Here is a 21,571-nt window from a genome sequence, read left to right as displayed (position 1 = left end):
ACTCACCACACAATTAAAACTAAATCTAAACAATTGGAAAAATATTGATTGCTCATGGGTGGGATGAGCTAACTAATAAAAATGACCATCCTACCCAAACTTATATATCTATTTAATGCCATACCCATTGAACTACCAAAAAACTATTTTACTGAATTAGAGAAAACCATAACAAAGTTCATTTGGAAGAATAAAGGATCAAGGATATCCAGGGAAATAATGAAAAAAAAATACAAAGGAAGGTAGCCTTGCAGTCCCAGATCTCAAACTATATTACAAAGCAGTGGTCATCAAAACAATTTGGTACTGGCTAAGAGACAGAAAGGAGGATTAGTGGAATAGACTTGGGGTAAATGACTGCAGTAAGACAGTCTTTGACAAACCCAAAGATCCCAGCTTTTAGGACAAAAACCCAGTATTTGATAAAAACTGCTGGGAAAATTGGAAGACAGTGTGGGAGAGATTAGGTTTGGATCAACACCTCACACCCTACACCAAGATAAACTCAGAATGGGCAAATGACTTGAATATAAAGAAGGAAACTACAAGTAAATTAGGTGAACACAGAATAGTATACATGTCAGACCTTTGGGAAGGGAAAGATTTTAAAACCAAGCATGACTTAGAAAGAGTCACAAAATGCAAAATAAATAATTTTGACTACATCAAATTAAAAAGTTTTTGTACAAACAAAACCAATGTAACTAAAATTAGAAGGAAAGCAACAAATTGGGAAACAATCTTCATTACAAAAACCTCTGACAAAAGTCTAATTACTAAAATCTATAAAGAGCTAAACCAGTTGTACAAAAAATCAAGCCATTCTCCAATTGAAAAATGGGCAAGGGACATGAATAGGCAATTTTCAGTTAAAGAAATCAAGACTATTAATAAGCACATGAAAAAGTGTTCTAGATCTCTTATAATCAGAGAGATGCAAATCAAAACAATTCTGAGGTATCACCTCACACCTAGCAGATTGGCTAAATGACAGCAAAGGAAAGTAATGAATGCTGGAGGGGATGTGGCCAAGTTGGGACATTAATGCATTGCTGGTGGAATTGTGAATTGATCCAACCATTCTGGAGGGCAATTTGGAGCTATGCCCCAAGGGTGCTAAAAGCCTGTCTGCCCTTTGATCCACCCATAGCACTGCTGGGTTTGTACCCCAAAGAGATAATAAGGAAAAAGACCTGTACAAGAATATTCATAGCTGCGCTTTTTGTGGTGGCCAAAAATTGGAAAATGAGGGGATCCCCTTCAATTGGAGAATGGCTGAACAAATTGTAGTATATGTTGGTGATGGAATACTATTGTGCTAAAAGGAATAATAAAGTGGAGGAATTCCATGGAGACTGGAACAACCTCCAAGAAGTGATGCAGAGGGAGAGGAGCAGAACCAGGAGAACATTGTACACAGAGACTGACACATTGTGGTACAAGAGAACGTAATGGACTTCTCCAGTAATGACTTTACAATGTCCCTGAACAACCTGCAGCGATCTAGGAGAGAAAAATTAAAAAAAAAAACTATCCTCAAGCAGAGGACAAACTGAGGGAGTAAAAACACCAAGGAAAAGCAACTTCTTGACTACAGAGGTTGAGGGGACATGATCGAGGAGAGACGCTAAATGAGCACCCTAATGCAAATACCAACAACAAGGAAATGGGTTCAGAGCAAGGACACATGTGATACCCAGACGAATCGCGCATCAGCTAGGGAAGGGGTGGGGGAGGAAAAGAAAATCATCTGATTCCAATGAACAATGTATGAAAATGACCAAATAAAATAATGTTTTAAAAACTAAAAAAAAAAAAATCAAATAAGAGAGGTGGAAGAAAAATTGGAAAAAAAATGAGAATGATAAAGGAAAATCATGAAAAAGGAGTCAACAACTTGGTAAAGGAGACACAAAAATAATGAAGAAATTAGTATCTTAAAAAATAGAATAGGCCCTTTTGGAAAAGAGGTACAAAAATTCATTGAGAAAAGGAATTCTTTACAAAGTAGAATTGGACAAATGGAAAAGGAGATACAAAAAGCTTACTTTTAAAAAAACATGCTTTAAAAATAGATTTTGGCAAATGGAAGCTAATGACTTCATGAGAATCAAGAAACAATCAAACACAGTTAAAAGAATGAAAAAAATAGAAGAAAATGTGAAATATCTTGTGGGAAAAACTAAATCCAGACAAAAGCAAATTGTATTCACTTTCTTAATTTTTTTTTCTATTTGAGTTTCCTTCCATAACAATATTATATGTGGAAATGTTTTACATGATTGTACATGTGAAATCTATATGAGACTGCTTATTGTCTCAAGGAGGAGTGAGGATTAAGGGAGAGAATTTGAAAGTCAATTTTCTTTGAAAAATGTTGGAAACTGTTTTTACATAAAATTGGTTGAAAAAATAAAATTGAAGAATTTGGAAACTCATAGAAATATTTATATGCAAAGGGAAGTGAGCAGAACCAGAAAAAAAAGACACAAAATCAACAAGTCAACAAATATTTATTGTGTCAAGCATTATGCTAGGTGATAGAATATAAGTAACATTATCCCTTATATTTCAATGACTAGACAAGTTCATATATATTTGTATTCAAATATATGGATATACAGCACAAAAATATACAAAGGAATTAAATACAATATAATTAAATTTGTTAAGCTGAGTACTAACAGTTGGGAAGAGAAAGAAAGACTTCAGACAGAAGATGGTGCTTCAGTTAGGTCTTAAAAGAAGAAAGAGACCCTATAATAAGTGCCAGAAATAAGGAAGAGATGTATTCCAGGAAGCAGAGTAGACAGCACAAGCGCATGGAGACTGGAGATGAAGTGTCATGTGTAAAGAACAGAGAGAAGACCATTTTGGCTGGATCACAGTATGCAGGAGTGGAGTGATGTCCATTGAACACAGAAAGAGTTTGGGGCCAGCTTTCAAAGGCCTTTAAAAAGCTGGAGAAGAGACTTGAAGCAGCATCTAGGCAAGCAGTGACATAAAGCAATAATTGTGTGAAATGAGAGAAGGGGTCAGATATTTGAAATGTGGAGGTAGAAACAACAAAATCTGGCAATTGATTGGATATGAGGGGTAAAGTGAAGGAGAATGAGGAAGTGAGGTAGAAGTGATGATAATGTCATAAATGGGGAGAAAAACAAGCCTGAATACAATGTAGTTATAACCAGATCTCTCCCATAGGAAAAAAGAATATATTTTCCTCCCCTCTTTGTAGCATGGAAGACTATGTGTACTGTCATATTTAGTTGATAAACTAGCATTTCCTCTCTTTTCTTTTCTTTTTATACTTTATTAGTAGAGATAGTTCTTTAGGTAAGGGAGGGTAGAGGGATATATTTGGAAGTGAAGATGATACAAAACAGAATATAAAAATAAAAATGTTCTTCAGTAAGAGTGCCTCACAAATACCATCACTAATTTATGAGTTTAACTGTAATTAATAGAAAAATAAACCAGTATCTTAAAACTTAAAACTTAAAACTTTTAACATCAATGAAAAATGAAAATGGTAATAGTCCATAAGGAACTTTTAAAAAGACAGACAAAATTAGAATTCTAATTAGGTTTCAGTTAGAATATACCAACATTTTAACTCAGAAAGATGAGTTTTTATGACTACAGGACTGGTAATTAATCGCTTATACCACCTAACTGCCCTAGCAGTAAAGAAGAAAAAATAGGCAGTAAAGAAAAAAAAGATAATACTCCAGCACAATAAAAAATCTTCCTTAAGATGATCCAACTCCATCCTTGGTGTTTGAATTCTCTATCTGTGCACATCTTGTTTCCTTCCCACAAAAATGTAAGCTTCTTTAGGCTGGGGCAATTTTGCTACTGTCACTGGATCCCCAGACCTCAGCATATTGGCTTATACTGGGGAAACTAAAAATATTTATAGAATTAACTTTACTTGAATCAAGCAAGGTTCTGATCCACAGGTTCTCCAGAGCAGATCTTTCCATGAGCAGATGGGTTACATTTCTTAGGTCAAATAAACTTACTAATGAAAATTAATACATAGCCATTCTACTTTGTAAAATTTTAATTAACTTTTATTTTTTCTTTCCTACTGCCTCCCCTTTCCTAATTACCTAAGAAGTCTTCATGATAAATGTGTGTAATATATGGCCCAGTAAGGGGGAGGGGGTGTCACTCCCTCCTACACCGGGGAACTGGAGAGAGGGGGAGAAAGAGTTGAGAGAATAAGAGGGGAAAGAGGTTGATCTTCCCCTTTCTTCCCCTTGGGAAAGGTAACCCGATTTTGTCTCCTTGAGGGACTGAATATATCTCTTCAATGAGTGGGTCTGGAAGGTGGAGGTTAACTTAGAGGCAAGAGCTTCAGTGAAATATCTCACTGCCTCTCTTCTTGGTCTCAGCTATTGTTGAGAGGCAGGATAGACTTTCTTGCCTCTGGGTCCTTCCAGGACCCCAACTGCCACTTCTTCCCCTTAAGACCTGAGGTTACTCCTCAGCCCAGGGGAAAAGATTGCTTTTGGATCTAGCTATTGGATCTCTAGGATTTGAGCTAACCTTCCTCTTTGGGGAGTATAGTTCCCTCCAAATCTTCAGTCCCCTTCCTCAGTGTCAGAAACTAGGGAGACCAGATCTAAGTAGTATTTGGTGAGGAAAGTGGGTAGAAGGAATCCCTATGGACTGACAGAATGACCTCCCCCCAAATCTTGGAGGTCCAGGTTCTCAGCCTTGACCCCTCTTTTAGTCAGCTACTAGTTTGTCCCTGCTCCTGATCTAATCTAGTTAGAAAATGAAGTTCAGGACATTGGGGAGAGGTCGGTAGAGAATAATCTTTGGAGAGGATTTTCTCAGTAGATGGCTTCTTTCAAAGTCCAGTCTACAATATTTGATATTTGTAAATTAGTAAATAGGATATTTACTAAGGTAAGAGATTTCAAGGGTTCACTAACAAGCAGTTGATGTCCAGAAGGACCTCCAGCCTCAGAGATCTTCTCAAGCTCTCAGCTGGAGGAGTGAGTTGAGCTGGCAGTTTCTGAGTTCTCATCCCTTCTGTTCTCTGACTGGAATCTTGAGTTTTTTCCTTCTGCACTTCCTCCATGTGGGCTACTCCTTGCACCAGTGTATCTGATTTCTCTCTTTTACAAATTCCTCTCTTACATGTGCAAAGTAAAACAAGCATATTCCTGCAATGGCTATGTCCAAAAAACGTCTAATTTTGTATTTTCTCAGGAGGTGAGCAGCATGTTTCATCAGGAATCTTCTGAAGTTGTGCTCAGAGTTTTTAAATCTTTCATTAAGTCTTTCAAACAAATTTCTTTATTTTTACCATATTATTATTGTACAAATTATTCTCCTAGTTCTGCTTACTTTACTTTTCATCAGTTCATATAAGATGTGACGAGTGAATCAAACTCTGTCTATTAATCTGCAACTTTTAAGTTAGTCAATCAAAAACTTAAGTACCCCTACTTAATACCTTACCATTCACTAAGTATGAGAGTTCACAAGTCACTTGCTAGAGTGGGTGACAACTCCAGAGGCCAATGTTCCCCCTCCTTAGAGGCAGTGCTAGGCAAATTGAAAGAATGCAATTGGTTCCTGTAAAGTGGGGAAGCGACCAGAAGTGACATGGAAAAAATTGCTTTAAAAACACCAGCTCAAGGATTCAGTCTCTGATTCTGGGTCGGTAAGCTGAACTGGCAGAGGAGACTCTTTCCTTGGATCCTGAGGTGGGATGGTGAGTGGAGTGATTCCTTCCTTGGTTATTCGGTGAGGAGATGCTCTCTGCTCGTTTGTGCTTCAGTGGGACACTCCCTTCAGCATGAGTTCTGGTGAGGTTCTTTGTGGTCTTAGCCTCGTGTGCACTGAAGTTTCTTGGAAGATTCTTCATCGTCTCTTGGCTCTTCGAATTTCTGCTTCCTAATTAGGATTTTGGATTCTGATAAGATTCACTTTTGGATTCACATTTGAGAACTGGAGACATTAGGATTAAACTCAGGGTATTGATAGCTAGGCAGTACTTTCTGTCTCTTTATCTACATTTTTCTACTTTCACACTTTCCACATCTTTGTAAATAAAGCTGCTAAAAGTATTTTTGACTTAAGCTGTAATATTTTTAAATCAGTGACCACATTACTTTATAATTCTCATATTTAGCATAAAACCTAAGTTTAAATTCTTACAAAGACTTCCCAGGTTTGAAACCATGTTGAAACCATCCATCATTTTTTGCAGCACAGTAGTTTTTCACTATGTTTATGTATCATAGTTTGTTCAGTTATTCTCCAATAGATGGATACATCCCTCAGTTTCCAACTCCTTCTTACTGTAAAAAGATATTACAAATATTCTTATATCTGATTTTTTTCTCTTTCTCTGATCATTTTGAGATATATATTTAAAAGAGGCATCACTGGGTCAAAAGTTATGCAGTTTAATAACTTTTAAGAAATAGTTATAAATTGCTTTCCAAAACGGTTAGATCAATTCACAACTCCATCAATAGAGCATTAATATGCTTATTTTACCATAGCCCCTCCAGCATTTGGCATTTTCCCTTTTTTTAGCAACTTTTTTTAGTGAAAAAACAAAAACAAAAACAAATAGGTTTTCTAACTTACAAATCAATCTCTTGTATATGTTGATCTATTAATAGAAAGTCTGATGAGGGTAATTTCACCAAAACATGATCATCTCTGGATGAACTGAAGAAATTAAGTTTCTTATCTTGAAAAACTGAGGAAAAGACCCTGGTCTTCTCCACCAGGACATAAATATCCCTTAGCACTACCCACCCTATAATATTACAAAATACATTAAAATGTTGCTTGAATACTTTATTATTAGAAAAGCAAATAAACTGTCCAATGTCTAGTCAACAATCACTAAAGTTCTACTGATTCTGTCTTATTGGTATCACTCAGAGTAACCTGTTCCTTCAGAAGTATTGTGCTATGGAGGAAAGAATGTTTCGCTAACACATAGTAAGTGATGGATAAATGCTTATTGACTGACTAGGAGTCAGAAGACAGAGTTAGAGGCTGGGGCCTTGGTTTACTTGTCTAAAAAATGAAGAGATTTGACTTGATAAACTCTGAGGACCTTTCCAGACCTAGAGAACTCTGATCTTTGATCCTACAGTTCCAGTTCTGTTACTTTCTATATGGCTGTTGCAAAGTCACTTAATCTTCTCATCTGTAAAATGTAAATGAATGAAAAAAATGAATGGAAAAATCACTTATTAGGTGATTACCATGTGCCAAGCATTGGGTATACAAGTAGAAGAATCTGTTGGTCCTTATTTTCTAGGAACTCACATTCTAATGGGGGAGATAACACATATAGGAGGAGGTCTCATTTCCAAGTCAAATGGAAAGACCTTGTGGCATGTGAAGTAGAAAGCAAAGCAAATAAGAATGTAAAGCAAACTTCACTGGTGAAACAATATTCCTTTATGATGCTGAACATGGATAATAACATTGCCTACCCCACAGGGCTATTATGGAAAAAAGCATTTTGTAAACCTTAAAGTGCTACTGAATTATGAGTTAAAATTTATCCTTTCTATTTGCCCTTTTAGTCCAGGCCCTCATGCACTAGGAGAATATGATTGTTCTAAATGGACTTAGATTTCACATTATCTGACTTTCCACAAAGAGTAAGACTCTAGAGGCTACATTATTCCAACTCTCTACTAACAAACTCTTCTTTTTCCATTCCTTCTTAAACATGGCCAAGCAGAATGACATTTACATCTGTAGTCTCTGCCCAATAACCTCATTCTGAACACCAAAAATAAATTACACACCCAGCATTTAAGCTCTCCCATTAAATGGTTTCCTCTCTACTTTTTCCAAACATTTCTAATGACAGTCCCACTGGTCAGATCTCCCATTTTCAACCAAGTCAGTATTCTAACACATATCTTCCCTCTGCATTACACATATTAATTTTTGCCCCCTGAAAAATTCTCTACTCTCATTCATCTGTCAACCTTTTATTATTACTTCCTTCCTGCTTAAAAAAAAATACCTTCCCTAAAACCATGCCACCTTAATTACTGTTTTGTGGTCCCTCTCTTCTTTGTGTGGCTTCTTTAATATGGAAAAAAAAAACACCACATGACATCCACCAAGCACTTGGTTTTTCCTGGAATGGCAATAGATTTGAAATAATTTAGTTCCACTGATTTATTTGCTTTCTTTCTAAATGAAATTTTCATTTTTGACAGGGTTAATCAAAATAAGAGATAATAAATAATACATCACTATTTAGATCCAAGATATCTTCATGTAACACTTTCTTTTCCTAACTTTTATTTATACCTTTTTTAATACCACATTCATGCTGACATACCCCAACATTAAACCCTCTCTTGTAACAATGAAGAATATTTAAATAAAACCATTTTTTGTACTTAAAGCACATGTTACCATTATTAAGGTAATTTTTTAATTTTGCACTAGGGTAAGTTTAAAATGTCTATTAGCCCTTTGTCAATGCTTTAGTCTATGGAAACCTGCCATTCATTGCTTGTTAAAAATTATGGGACCTTATTAATGATTGGGTCTGATTCTAAGACAAGGGATCACAAATAGAGCCACTTCACAGTGCCAATGAGCACAAGGTCAAAGAGACCAACCAATCCTGGTGGGATCAATGAGATTCTGTGCCAAAACAGTGGACTTGAATTTGTTTGAGGTTCAAGGTTGCACCTATTTGACATATTTCAGATGCAGGTCTTCCCCCTGCCACATTCTACCAAGTACCAAAGTTTGGCTACCATCCTGGCTCCCCTATCCCTAAGAGTGAAAGGTAAAATCCAACCAGGAAAAACTATTTTCCATTTGCTGCTAAAATCTAATCCTTTTTCTTTCTTTCATAGTGTGGCAAATTTTCTGTAGTTCTGGCTGTAGATTGGGTAAGTGCATAATTACTACTACAGGCTTGTGGGACATATATCACTTTAATCAGGCCCTGATTCAGGGACCTGTTATATAAGTTTATTTTTCCTTACTTAGAATTTTTACACATAAGACTTTGATATTTTACATTTCATCAAGAAGTTATTTTTTTTTCTCTTTTACTTGGATTTTTTGATGTTTTTAATTTCTTTAATTTTAATTTCATATACCTCATAACTTAGCCATGTATCCCTGAGTGATCCATGTGTTTGTCACCACCCTCCTCAGGGGGTGATTGTATTATTATCCTATAATTCAAAATTTAAATTCTTTTGAGAGTAATTTTAGGATAAGAAACTTGCTACTTCCCCAAATCCAGAAAGTGAACTGTTTGAAGAAGGCACCATGAAGATGCTTGCAGAAACAATGCACTGCACCAAAAGATCCAGAGTGAACTTTGGGATGTGGTGATTTTGAACTGTGGGGGGTTGAATGCTTTTGTTTTGAATGTATACTCTTATGCCAAAGGGGACTGCCCCCAAATTGTTGGGTTTTTTAAATCAATGTAGCAATCATTGGTTTTGTTCTTTTTCTCTTTTATTTCCTTCTTATCCTCAGATTATTGCAATTTCCCCCTTGGAAACTGCAATGTTGCATAAACCTTTATTTAAAAATCTTTAGAGCTATAAGCTGGTTATGTTTAAATGATCCATTAGTGAGTCTAGTCTTCCAAAGGATCACAGAGTAGGGCGGTTGTGTAATTAGAATTTTGTACCCTAGGACTCTATTTCCCAGAATTCCTCTTTCATTTCCATGTTGCATCCTTACATTTGGTAGATAAAGTTTCTATAACTCCACCCCCTCTCTCTTCTCCAGCAAGTGTGGTCTGGGAGAAATTCCTCTTTACTCATGGTTTTTTATTTCCTCTACTTCAAGTGATTATTAACAAATCTTATGAAATAAAATACTTGGAATTATTAAATATTTTGAATTTTGAATTGAATATTGAATTTTAATCTTACAAATGCCTAGAAAGTTTTCAGTGTTTTTCATTGTAAATAATGCTAGTTCTTTCATAATTAATGCAATATATGTAAAATTTATTATGTAAAGCATATACATGGATATGTATATATATACATAAATACATAAATAAAAACTAGTGTAGATATAGCTAAAGTGAGAATTTGTTTCTCTTCAATACGCATATATATTCTAATTTATTACCTATTCTTTTTTTTTCATTTTAATTAGTTTATTTAGTCAATTTAGAACATTATTCCTTGGTTACAATAATCACATTATTTCCCTCCCTCCTCTCCACCCACCCTTCCCACAGCCAAGGGACAATTTCATTGGGTATTACTTGTGTCCTTGATCAGAACCTATTTCCATGTTGTTGATGTTTACAGTAGGATGTTCATTTAGTCTACATCCTCAACCATATCCCTTCAATCCATGTATTTATATTACCTATTCTTAAGAAATCATATATATTATATTATTGGAACCCTACATATATGTTATATATTTAAAATAAAAATAAATATTTATGCTCTTAAAAGCTAGTACAATAGTTTTCAAATGTTTTTTATGACTACTGATATAATAATATGGTTTTTGGTTTCAAGATTAATTATGCTAATAATTTCCTTAATTTTGACCCATTTTTGTATCCATGGTATAAATTCAAGTGCGTAATACTGAAGAAATTTATGTGTGCACTTGCAAAATTTTCTCATCTACATTAACTATGAAATTGGATCTATAGTTGTTGGGTTTTTTTCTGTATTCTTCCCAGATTTGAGAATCAGGATGATAATTCTCATCAGAAAATTTGGGTACATTTTCTTTCACATGATAAATTGAAAAGGAATGTTTGTCATTTGAGTTTTGGTGCTTTAAGCAGAAGAAATCTACCAATGTTTAACTTTCTAAAAAATATCCAGTTATTTTCTTTCTTTGACCCTGATCTCTCTCAATTGTAAAATGAGGAGTTTTAACTCAATGATCTCTAATGCCACTTGCAGTTCTAAATTCTCTGATTTAATCTTTAAATAGACAGAAATAGAGAAATAATTCATATATAATTGAAATGTGAAACTGACTACTTATAACCATCATTAAGAAAATTCCAAGGTTTATTTTCTTATTTTTTTAATTTGTCTTTATTCAAGCTTTTAAAAATAATTTTTCATGAGCTAATAAGCCTGAATGAAGTCATACATATTATCTAATGCTAATAAGCCCATGGAGTATATATAATCTACTAATGATAAAGGTTGCTTTCAGAGGCCAAATTAAATTAATGAATAATAATTTTTCTTGAAGTATGACAAATAATTCTCTGTAAGTGCTATAAAATTTTATGTAAACCTTACTAAATATAGGTATTAAAATATAATTTATAAATAAGAAATATTTTTTATAAAAAGTATGGACTATTTCAGAAATAAGTCAGCATATAATAACTTTCAAATTCATACATTAATATTTGAAGCTGATGTCTACAATAATGCCATACAACATTTATACAGTCTAGATTTAAAAAGTAAGATTATTATTTAATTAGCTACTTCCAAGCCAAAATTAACGGTTGTTTGGAAATGAGACTCATTACTTGATTCCAGAATGCACACTGTAATGGGGCACATTACGATGCAGCTGTATAAACATATTTACTAGACACATTCTTTTACCACAGGTGTACATTTTCCATTATAGGCATTACTACTACATAGATCCTAAATTGAACTATTCTAAAAATTGACAGAAAGGACAAAATATTTTCTAAGATTTAACTTAATATAAATGCTATTTTAAAATAAAATTTGCTAAATTTCCCATCTTCATTAAAATTTACTAAATATAATTTCATATAAAGATGGTACGAGTAATTAAGTTTACAGTAAAGGTCATTAAACAATTTGAAGAGCATTTCTCAGCAAATGTCACTTTCTTAAGTTTTCTAGGATTTCTAGATCTATAACCAGAGAAATCTAAGAGGTATACAACTTATTTAAAGTTTTGTTATTATTCTTTTTCAGTTGTACCTGACTCTTCTTGACCCCATCTGGGGTTTGTTTGTTACAAATACTGAAATGGTTTGCCATTTCTTTCTCCAGCTCATTTTACAGATGAGGAAACTGAGACAATCAAAGTTATGTGACCTACCCAGAGTCACGTAGCTAATAAATATCTGATGCTAGATTTGAATAAAAGAAAATGAGTCTTCCTGACTCCAAGTAAGGCATTCCATCCATGCTACACAATTGGACTAATGAAACCATGTTTGCATCAAATTAAATCAGAGTTCCTACCTGAATGATCCAAAAGTTTCTGTTTTCCCGAGATGACATAAACTATTAAATTTAAATGAATATTTTTTCAAATTAGCATTCTGAGAATATCCTGAAATCAAAAAATGTCAAATGCCATTTAACAATAACTCATAGTTTTGAATTTATTATTTAGCTCTTGATCTGTCGAGAGGATAAATGGTTGAAGGCCAAAGTAGCAATTAAAAACAAAAATTGGGAAACTAATAAATATATCTAATGACCAGAAAATCATTCCTATTTCAACTTGGGAAGTTGCTGGTTAATTAAAAAAGGGAGCAGCAAAAAGGAGCTAACAGTCTATGAATCTACAATCTGACACAATGGTGAGTACTCTAATACAGTCTTTTTTCAAGGGATTTCTAAAAGTAATGAACATAAGAACATTTTTCTTCTTTTGTCTAGCACTTAAACCCCCACCTTTTCTGATTAGGAAAATGAAATCAACAGACTACTTTTCTTCTGCATAAAAGGGCTCTGAAGGGTTTGAGTAAAAATGGACACTGTCACAATTCATACAGAAGATTTTATTTGATCTCAGCATTGCTGACATACTAATGAAGGATGAAATATAACAAGGCAAAAGAAAATGTATTTGAGCACAAATGTAATATTTATTCACTGCACTGTCTTCTTTTCAGGGACTGCCCAAACACAAGTCTTCTAGTACAGAGGAGTCAATTTTTTCTGACTGGTTGTTAGCAAACAGTGGGAGCCTGAGAATTTTTTCTGTATTCAGATAAATCAAGGACTTAGGCTGCTTAACCTTCAGTACCTTTAAGCAGGGAATGTCAAATTTCTCTGGGACTCTGATTTCACATAGTTTAGATGGATCTCAAACCAATACTAAACTGAGTGTCTAAAATTAGGAGCTGACAGAGCAGGCATTTAAATAACACAAATTCCTAAAATCAATGTACAATGCTGACTTTTTACTCATCAAACAAAAAAGGAAATACATAAACAATAAGAGTAATTTATTATAGTAATCTAATTCACTGCAAACCTACACGAATTTATTAAGTGCCTATAAAGGGCAAGACATTGCTTAAATCCTAACAACACAAAAAATAAAAGGATAAATCGTCCCTATTGGCAAAAGACTTACATTCTATTTAGGTTGGTGGGATATAACATATAAAAAATGAGAATTTCTGGAAGACTGGTGGAATAATGGATAGAGTGCCACAGGAAGAGTTTGAATCCCATTTCAGTAACTCCAGTTGTATGAACCTTGGCAAGTCATTTATTTTCTTGTCAGATAAATTTCCTCATCAGTTAAATGGAATAATAATAATACTTACTTCATTTAAGTTATTGTGAGGATCAAATGAGATAATATATATAAAGCACTTTGCAAACCTTAAATTGACATGTTAGCTATGATGATCACGATAGATAATGATATTTAGAAGAAAGTGCCTGGGGAGGGGGGGATTGGAAAGACTTTCCATTGCAGATGGTGTGAATGAACTGCCTAACACTGAGGATATTCACCATGAGTTCCCTTCTCCCCTTCTCATTTCATATCACTCTGTGGTCATTCCCCACTATTTCTTTCATTCCAATCTCTGATGGAAAAGGTTCTTCTCATTGCCAAAGTTACCCACACTATTTGAACCCTTGGTCTCATCTGCTCCTGTCTTCTTTAGCAGACAGGAGAAATAGTATCTGTACTCTTTCCCTCCTCACTCTCTCCTTGGTTCCTACAAAAAACTTGTCTCTTCCAGTCCAAAACAAAAAAAAAACAAAAAAAACCCTTCATTTAGTCCTGCCATCTCTGCTAGCTATCTTCTTGCATCTCTCCTTCATTTCTCTGATAAACCCCCTAAAAGGATTTCTAGTATGTCTACACTTCCTTTCTTTTCACTTTCTTCTAAACCCTTTGCAATCAGGATTCCAACTTCATTCAACTGAAACTGTTCTTTCCAAAGTTACCAATTATCTCTAAATTTCAGAATCTGAAGGCTTTTTCTTAATCCTCACCCTTGATCTCTCTGCTACATTTGACACTGGTAATCATCTTTTCCTACTGGTTATTAACTTTTCTCAAGTTTAATACCATTGCTCTCTCTTGATTCTCTTACTACCTGTTCAGCTACTCAATCTTTTTACTGGATCTTTATTGTGAATGTCCTCTGATTAGCCTTTCTTTTTTCTTTATTTATACTTGATAATTTCATCAGTTCCTGTGAAGTCAGTTATCATCTCTATGCAGATGACTGCTAGGATCTGTATATCCAGGCTAGATAACTCTTTTATGAATATTTCCAACTAGATATCCTATAAACATCTCAAACTCAACATGTCCAAAACCAAACTCATCATTTCTTACAACCCCCATCCTCATACCACCACTCTTACACATCTTCCTATAACTGTAAAGATAACTACCATCCTTCCAATCACTAGATTCATCCTTTCTGACTCCTCTCTCTTGTTCACTCTACATATCTGGCCAATTGCCTAATCTTATTTTTTCTACCTTCACATCTCACATATATTTCCAATTCTTTACACTAACATAGCTACTTCTCCGGTTCAAGCCTTTTATCACTTTTAATCTGGGTTAATGTAAGTCTTCCAATTGGTCTCCATGACTCAAGTCTCTTCAATAATTACCAAAGGGATTTTTCTAAAACATTGATTTAACCATATTATGCTTACCACCACCATCCCATCTCCTGCATACTTATTAAATTCCAGTGATTCTCTTTTGCTTACAAGATCAAGTTGAAAATATTATTTGACATTTAAAGCCTTTCACAAACTAGTTTCTTCCTATCTTTCTAGTCTTATTAAACTTTTCTCCCTCCATGTCCACAATTCAACTATGCTGACTCATTTGCTATTCCTCCTTCCCTTTCCCCACTTCATGTGCCTTTGCATTGACTGGCCTCCATGCCTTAAATGCTTTGCTCCCCTCTGCCTTTTGATATCCTGGCTTTATTCAAGAGTCAGCTCAAACTCCAACCCTTGCGGAAGATCTTTCCCAGCTTCTTCTGGGGAGCAAAGTGGCACAATGGATATAGTGCTAGGCCCAGATGAAGGAAGATGAGTTCAAATACAACTGCAGACAATGTGTGTGACCTTCAGAAAGTCACTTAACCACTGGTAACCTCTGTTTCTTCAACTATAAAATGAGGGTCATAATAAAATCTACCTCGGCTACAAAATGGAGATCATTGTAATATCTACCTCAACTATAAAATGAGGATGAAAAAAAGGATTTACTGTTCTGATGAAGATCAAATGAGATAATCTTTATAAAGTACTTAATACAGTGGCTGGCAAATAATAGGTGCTTATTAAATGATTATTCACTTCTCTTCAAATAGTTGCATATGCATGTTAAATAAGTCTCTATATGTTGTCTCTCTCATTAAGAAGCTCATGATAGTAGAGCGAAAAGATTATTTTAGTGTTTTTTTTCCCCTTTTCTTTGTACTCCCAGTGCTAAGCACAGTGTCTGACATATACTATGTGTTTATCAAATGCTTGCTAATCAACTGATAGATTGGTACAGTGGAAAAAATTAATTGGGAGCTGGAAAATCTGGCTTCAGGTCCCAACTTTTTCACTTATTATCAATCTAAGCCTTTGGGGAGATTATTTATCCTTTCTGTACCTTTCTCTTATGTAAAATTAGAGTAATGAACAGATATTCTTTAAGGTTTCTTATACATCTAATTCTATGGAAGCTAGTTTAGGTACTTTTAATCTATCCATGTAAATCTAATTAGATAAGAAAAATTATAAATAAGAGTAGAGTAGACTGATGTTTGCTGTAAATTTCTGTGTTTGTTAATGTACCTTGTGGATAGAAGACTATTCAGAAGACAGATTTTAAGTAATAGAAAGAAATGCAATGCTCAGTTGGATAAGGTTAATTTCTGGCACCTTAAGAGGAAAAAAAAACAGTCCCTATATCCTGTGTTAATTTAAAAATAAATATCTACTGTTAAAATGGGCTTCCTGCTTTAAAGGATCCACATACAATGAAAGAGCTATATATACCAAAGAAAGTGGTGATCTTCCATTCCTCAAGTTAATTTCAACCACCCTTCAAAGAATTACCAAGAGGAGATAGCTCCATTTATGCAAATAAGAATGAAAATAACACAGAATTTTGGCTAAATATCTCTTTCATTAGTAAGATCTTAAAAGGCTAAAAAAGGGGAAAATTATTACTTACAGTTAATCTCAATATTCTTATTTTCTCTCTCAGTCTCGGTCTCTTCCCCCCTTCTCCTATGTGTTAATCTCTCAGCATCTCCTTTTCTGTGTACTTCTGCTTTTGTGTATTTATCTTATCAACTTCTCCCTCTGAACTTCATCCCCACAACATTCTCCCTTCACCTTTGCATGTCTTCCTCAACTAGTGTAATACAGAGTTGAAGTTTACTTTATTATGTTATATTTCTTGAATAGGGTTTTTCACTTTCCTATTCTTAGGTAGCATGGTGAAATGGTACTCCTCTGACACACATTCTAGATGTGTCACTTTTGGAAATTCATTTAACCTCTCCTTGGCACAGATAAATCTTAAAAAAACAACTTACCAGACCACATCTTTCTCCCTCCCTCCCTTCCTTCCTTCTTTCCTTCCTTTACCTTCTGCCTTACTATCAATTCTAAGACAAAAGGGCAACAAGAGCTAGGCAATCATGGTTAACTGACTTGTCCAGAGCCACACAGCTAAGAAGTGTCTGAAGCCACATGAGCTTATAAGACTATGTCTTTCAGTGCAAGTGATGATCTGTATTAATGTGAATTTTCCCATTCTCCAATAATTAGGTGGTCAAAGGATATGAACAAATAGTTTTCAAAATATGAAAAATGCAATTTATGAATAACCACATGGAAGAATGTTTTAAATAAGAGAAATGCAAATTAAAACAACTGTAAGGGTTTACCTCCACCCAGAAAACTGGCAAAGATGAGAAAAATTGGGAAACTTCAGTGTTGGTGGGATTATGGAAAGGCAAACATACTATTGCATTGCTGGTGGAGCTGTGACTTTTCTAGAAAGAAATCTGTATAACCATTCAAGAAATATATTTGGAATTATAGAAGTAAAGTAACTAAAATGTCCTTAACTTTAGTCCTAGAGATTCTATTGCTAGGCATAAATGCAAATAACTGGAAACAAAGTAGATGCCCATAGATTAGGGAGTGGTTAAACAAAGTTCAGCCCAGGAATGTAATAGAATATTATTGTGCTATAAAGAAGCAACGAATAAACAAAAGTATGGAAATATCTATATGGACTAATGGAAAATGAAGTAAATAGAACTAAGAAACAAAAGACAAATGACTGTAAAGATATAAATGGAAAGAACAACTACCACAAAATAAAAAGGAATGATGCAAAAATATAAAGGACAAACTCTGAGGGGCAGCTAAATGACTTAGCAGATTGAGGGCTAGGCCTAGAAATGAAAGATCCAAGGTTCAAATCTGGTCTCAGACACTTGCCAGGTGTGACCCTGGGCAAGTCACTTAACCCTAATTGCCTAGCCCTTTACGACTCTTCCTTCTGCCTTGGAACCAATGCTTAGTAAGGGTTTAAAAAAAAAAAAAAGAACAAATTTTGCCCCTAAAGAAGAGATACGAAAATTCCTTTATAAGGCATGGGGTCTCCACTAGTATTAGAAATTTCATATAATGTTAGATTTTGATTAAAGATGGCTTTCCTCTTTATCCTTTTTTTTTTAAGTTTTTGTTATAAGGGATATCTCTAGAGGGGAAACTAGACAGCTCAGTGAATAAAGTACTAGGCCTGGAGTAAGGAGGACTTCGGTTTAAATATGGCCTCAGACACTTCCTACCTGTGTGACCTGGCAAGTCACTTAATTCCAATTGCCTTACCCATATTCTGTCTTGGATTTATTACTAAGAAAGAAAAGGTTTTAAAAAAAAAGATGATTAGCTCTCTAGAAGGCAATAAGGGGTGGATATGAGGGGGAACTACAATGTAAAAAAATTATTTTTTAAATAGTTTGACCTTTTGGGGATTTGCAAGGGTAGGCTAACTGAATCCTTATACCAATTAAATCACAATTTCTATCAAGAAATTCTTAGGCTATAAGATAAATGGAACACTGCCTATTGCTGTCACTTAAAAAGAATTCACAACCAACCCTAAATTTAACTTCCAGTTAATTATATTTTATTTCTAAAAAGTTCCTCTACCTCTTCTCTAAGGAAAAAGTTGAAATAACTTAAGTTATGTTGAGCAGTAGAAGATTCATTTAATAGTAGTGCAAAGAGAAAACCTTTAGGGAATCTGATTTGGATAATTATGTACAACCTCTGTAATCCAGTTATTAAATGCAGTTAGATACAATCTTCTCTTCTCTGTCCCAAGCCACAGCAGCATATGAATTATTCAATCACATGTGGCATACTGAAGGACATGGGATTTAAAATGAGAGGCTTAAATTCAAATCCTACTTTGCAAATTCCAACCTGGGGGACCTTTAACAAATCACTTCACTTTGGGATCTTCTGTTTTCTAATCTATAAAATAAAAGTGTTACACTCATGAGTCCTAAGATCCCTCCCACCTCTAAATGAAACTATGACAATGAACAAGACACTTATTCTCTCTGGGTCCCTGGTACTCCATCTGTAGATAATATTTAGACTATCTCACTGAGTAGAGAAGCTTTTTTTAAAAAATTAAAAATTGAACTAGAAATACTGATTGCTTTGTAATACTTTCACACTCCTTCAAAAGTATAAAAACAATGCATTTTAAAACTTAAAGAGAAATATAATTAATTTTGTAGCAAGACTATATTGAGAATTCTGCTCTATTTTTCTTTAGATAACTAGAATCATCCTAGAGAATCACAAAACTAAGGCCATGAAACCTTGATTTGACATTACGGGAAATCCTATGACATAAATAATGAAGAAGATTAAGATTCAAATAGGTGTCATCTCCAAATCTATGTCTCATCTACAAAAATCCTTTAATATTTAACATGGACTGAATCCAATAACTTTTTTTTTTAATTAGAAATAGCAGAGACTTTCTAATGACATTAAGAAGAGTGGTGCACTCTCACCTACAGATTTAAAAAATAAATAAATTATGACTTTTAAGAAGATCATGAGCTTTATTACAGTCAATTTGAGTTTTTATAACAATATACAAAATCTTCCTTTGGAACTACCACAGTTAATCTAAAACTTCACAGTAAAATCTTAGAAGGCAAATAAATATTAGGAAATAATGAAAATATTCCCACTGTAGTAAAAAAAAAAATTTACAGTAACATTTTATGAATCTGGGACTCACCTATCTGGAAGTCACACTTTTCAGGGCACAGCAAAGAACCTGAAAGTAAGCAAAAACACATCTGAGCAGCCAAAACATGTGTCATAAAGTCCATATTCTAAAAGCTCATGCACTTTACTCATGAGACCACGCCTTGGGCTCTTGTTCAAAGCCCATTTATTTTTATTTCACATCCAAATTCAAAAATCTTAGTCATAATTCTCAATTCCACCGCAAGTTTAAAGCAGATTAAAAAGGGAAAGACTCTATTAAGGCACAAACTAGATAGAGTAACTAAAATTATAGCAACTTAAATCCATTTTTCACATGTAAACTACTCTACAAATTTCAATAGGTGCCAAGGGCATCGATGTATCCTATTGCAAAGCACTAATGTTGTTGTTGTTGTTATTAATAATATATAAAAGTTAAATAGGGTTTATGATAACCCAAGTCATCAAAAAGGATTAAATTATGATCAGTAGAGTACCCAGATATGCAGTCTACTCTGTGGGCCAAAGCCAGTTGCCTGTTCGTGTTCAGCAGCTAAGAATGGTTTTTCACATTTTTAAATAAGTTTTTACCATATTCAAAAACGTCAAAACCATTCTCTTAGTTCTCTAGTGTACAAAGAAGGGCACTGCCTGACTAGATTTTGCCTTGCAGAATAGTTTGCTGATTGTGGTATAATTTATTTAAGGATGAAGGAAAATAGGGGGAAATTCAATGTCAAATTGGGAAATTATTTTTTTTAAGTATTGATGCCTAAAAGGGAAATCCCTCAGATATTCAGAAACCTTTGCAATTTAGATAAATCACTACTTGAAGATCTACATAGCTAAAGTTATAGCATACTTTGACAAAACTGGATTTCTATATATACCATTTAGATCATTCTTTCAGTAGTACACAGGACTCATTCTTTCCTCTCATTTCTATTTTTGTATTATATTTCTTCCTTTGCCTTAAAAAAGGGGTGCTGCTGTTATTTTAATTAGTAGAATTTGTTTATAAATGTAAACAGTCAGTTATCAGATTAGCAAGAAATAAATTATCTATTTAAAAGTTTAAAAACTATCTGTTCTATCCAGTTTCCAATTCTGGAGTTATTTCACTGTTCATTAACACTTCAAACAGGAAATGAAATGAAATGCAAACCATTTGATAAATGATAGAATGAAGTTAAAACCAATGACTTAAGAAAGATTTTGCATTATCCGTATTTTGTCTCTATTATATTATATAGGTGCAAATAATCTGAACTGGATGCATAGGTATAAATAGAATAATATACCAACTTTACAGTTTAAAAGGAACCCAAGGGGAAAGTAAAAGTAAAATTCTATTCATATTTGTAAAGAATTAAAGTATCCAGAATTTAAAATGTCACAAATATAACTAGCTTATACAGCAGACTTTGTGATCTTTACTAAATCACGGAGTGTAATTACCTGAGATTTTAAACAAAAGCCTTTGAAGGATGCTAAAAACACGAGAATTGCATTTGCAGAGACTTATTAATACAAAAGTTCTGTTTAGTCTACAAAACCCTACACTAAATTTCCACATGTTCCTGCCAGACACTCATACTTTAAAGTAGGGTAAAAAACTGACCTTTGAAAAGAGGATATAATTTCAGAATTTCGTCTTGCTCTCTTACTCCACTGAGTTTAAAGTCCCTTTTCTTGGTAGAGGGCAGGAAAGGAGGATAATTTCATCAATGAGGGGAATTCCCCAGAGATGAAAGTTTCACCCACTATTGTAGCTCATCAACTAATCTATATTATCTCAGGGTGTTGCCTGGGTCACTGAATATTTAAATGGATTGACACACTGCCAGGACACAGGAGAAGCAAGACTTAAATGCAGACCTTGACAAATCTTCCTAAATCCAAGACTAGTGTTCTGTTATGCCACCCTTCTTCTCTTGGAGGCAGTGATCATAATTAAACTGCATATGTCTTTAGTATTTTCATATGCTGAGCTAAATTCTAAGGCAATTAATTAGCACAGGCAAGCATATTTAATTGGTTCCAAAGCTATT

At 34.2% G+C, this 21,571-nt stretch overlaps 1 protein-coding gene across 10 annotated transcripts in view; it reads right to left on the bottom strand.

Moving 5' to 3' along the window:
- The window catches only part of DISP1 (dispatched RND transporter family member 1), a 303,781-nt gene that overhangs the window by 126,491 nt on the left and 155,719 nt on the right, over positions 1 to 21,571 (bottom strand). For all 10 annotated transcript variants that reach the window (XM_056815972.1, XM_056815979.1, XM_056815977.1 and 7 more), the window contains one exon: positions 19,549 to 19,587. The gene's annotated coding sequence lies outside the window, so the exon portion shown is untranslated. The remainder of the gene's footprint in view (positions 1 to 19,548; positions 19,588 to 21,571) is intronic.

This window comes from Monodelphis domestica, chromosome 2, assembly GCF_027887165.1.
Source record: "Monodelphis domestica isolate mMonDom1 chromosome 2, mMonDom1.pri, whole genome shotgun sequence".
Taxonomy (NCBI): domain Eukaryota; kingdom Metazoa; phylum Chordata; class Mammalia; order Didelphimorphia; family Didelphidae; genus Monodelphis; species Monodelphis domestica.
The sequence above is the reverse complement of the archived record's forward strand: the minus strand, read 5'-3'. Positions and strand labels throughout refer to the sequence as shown.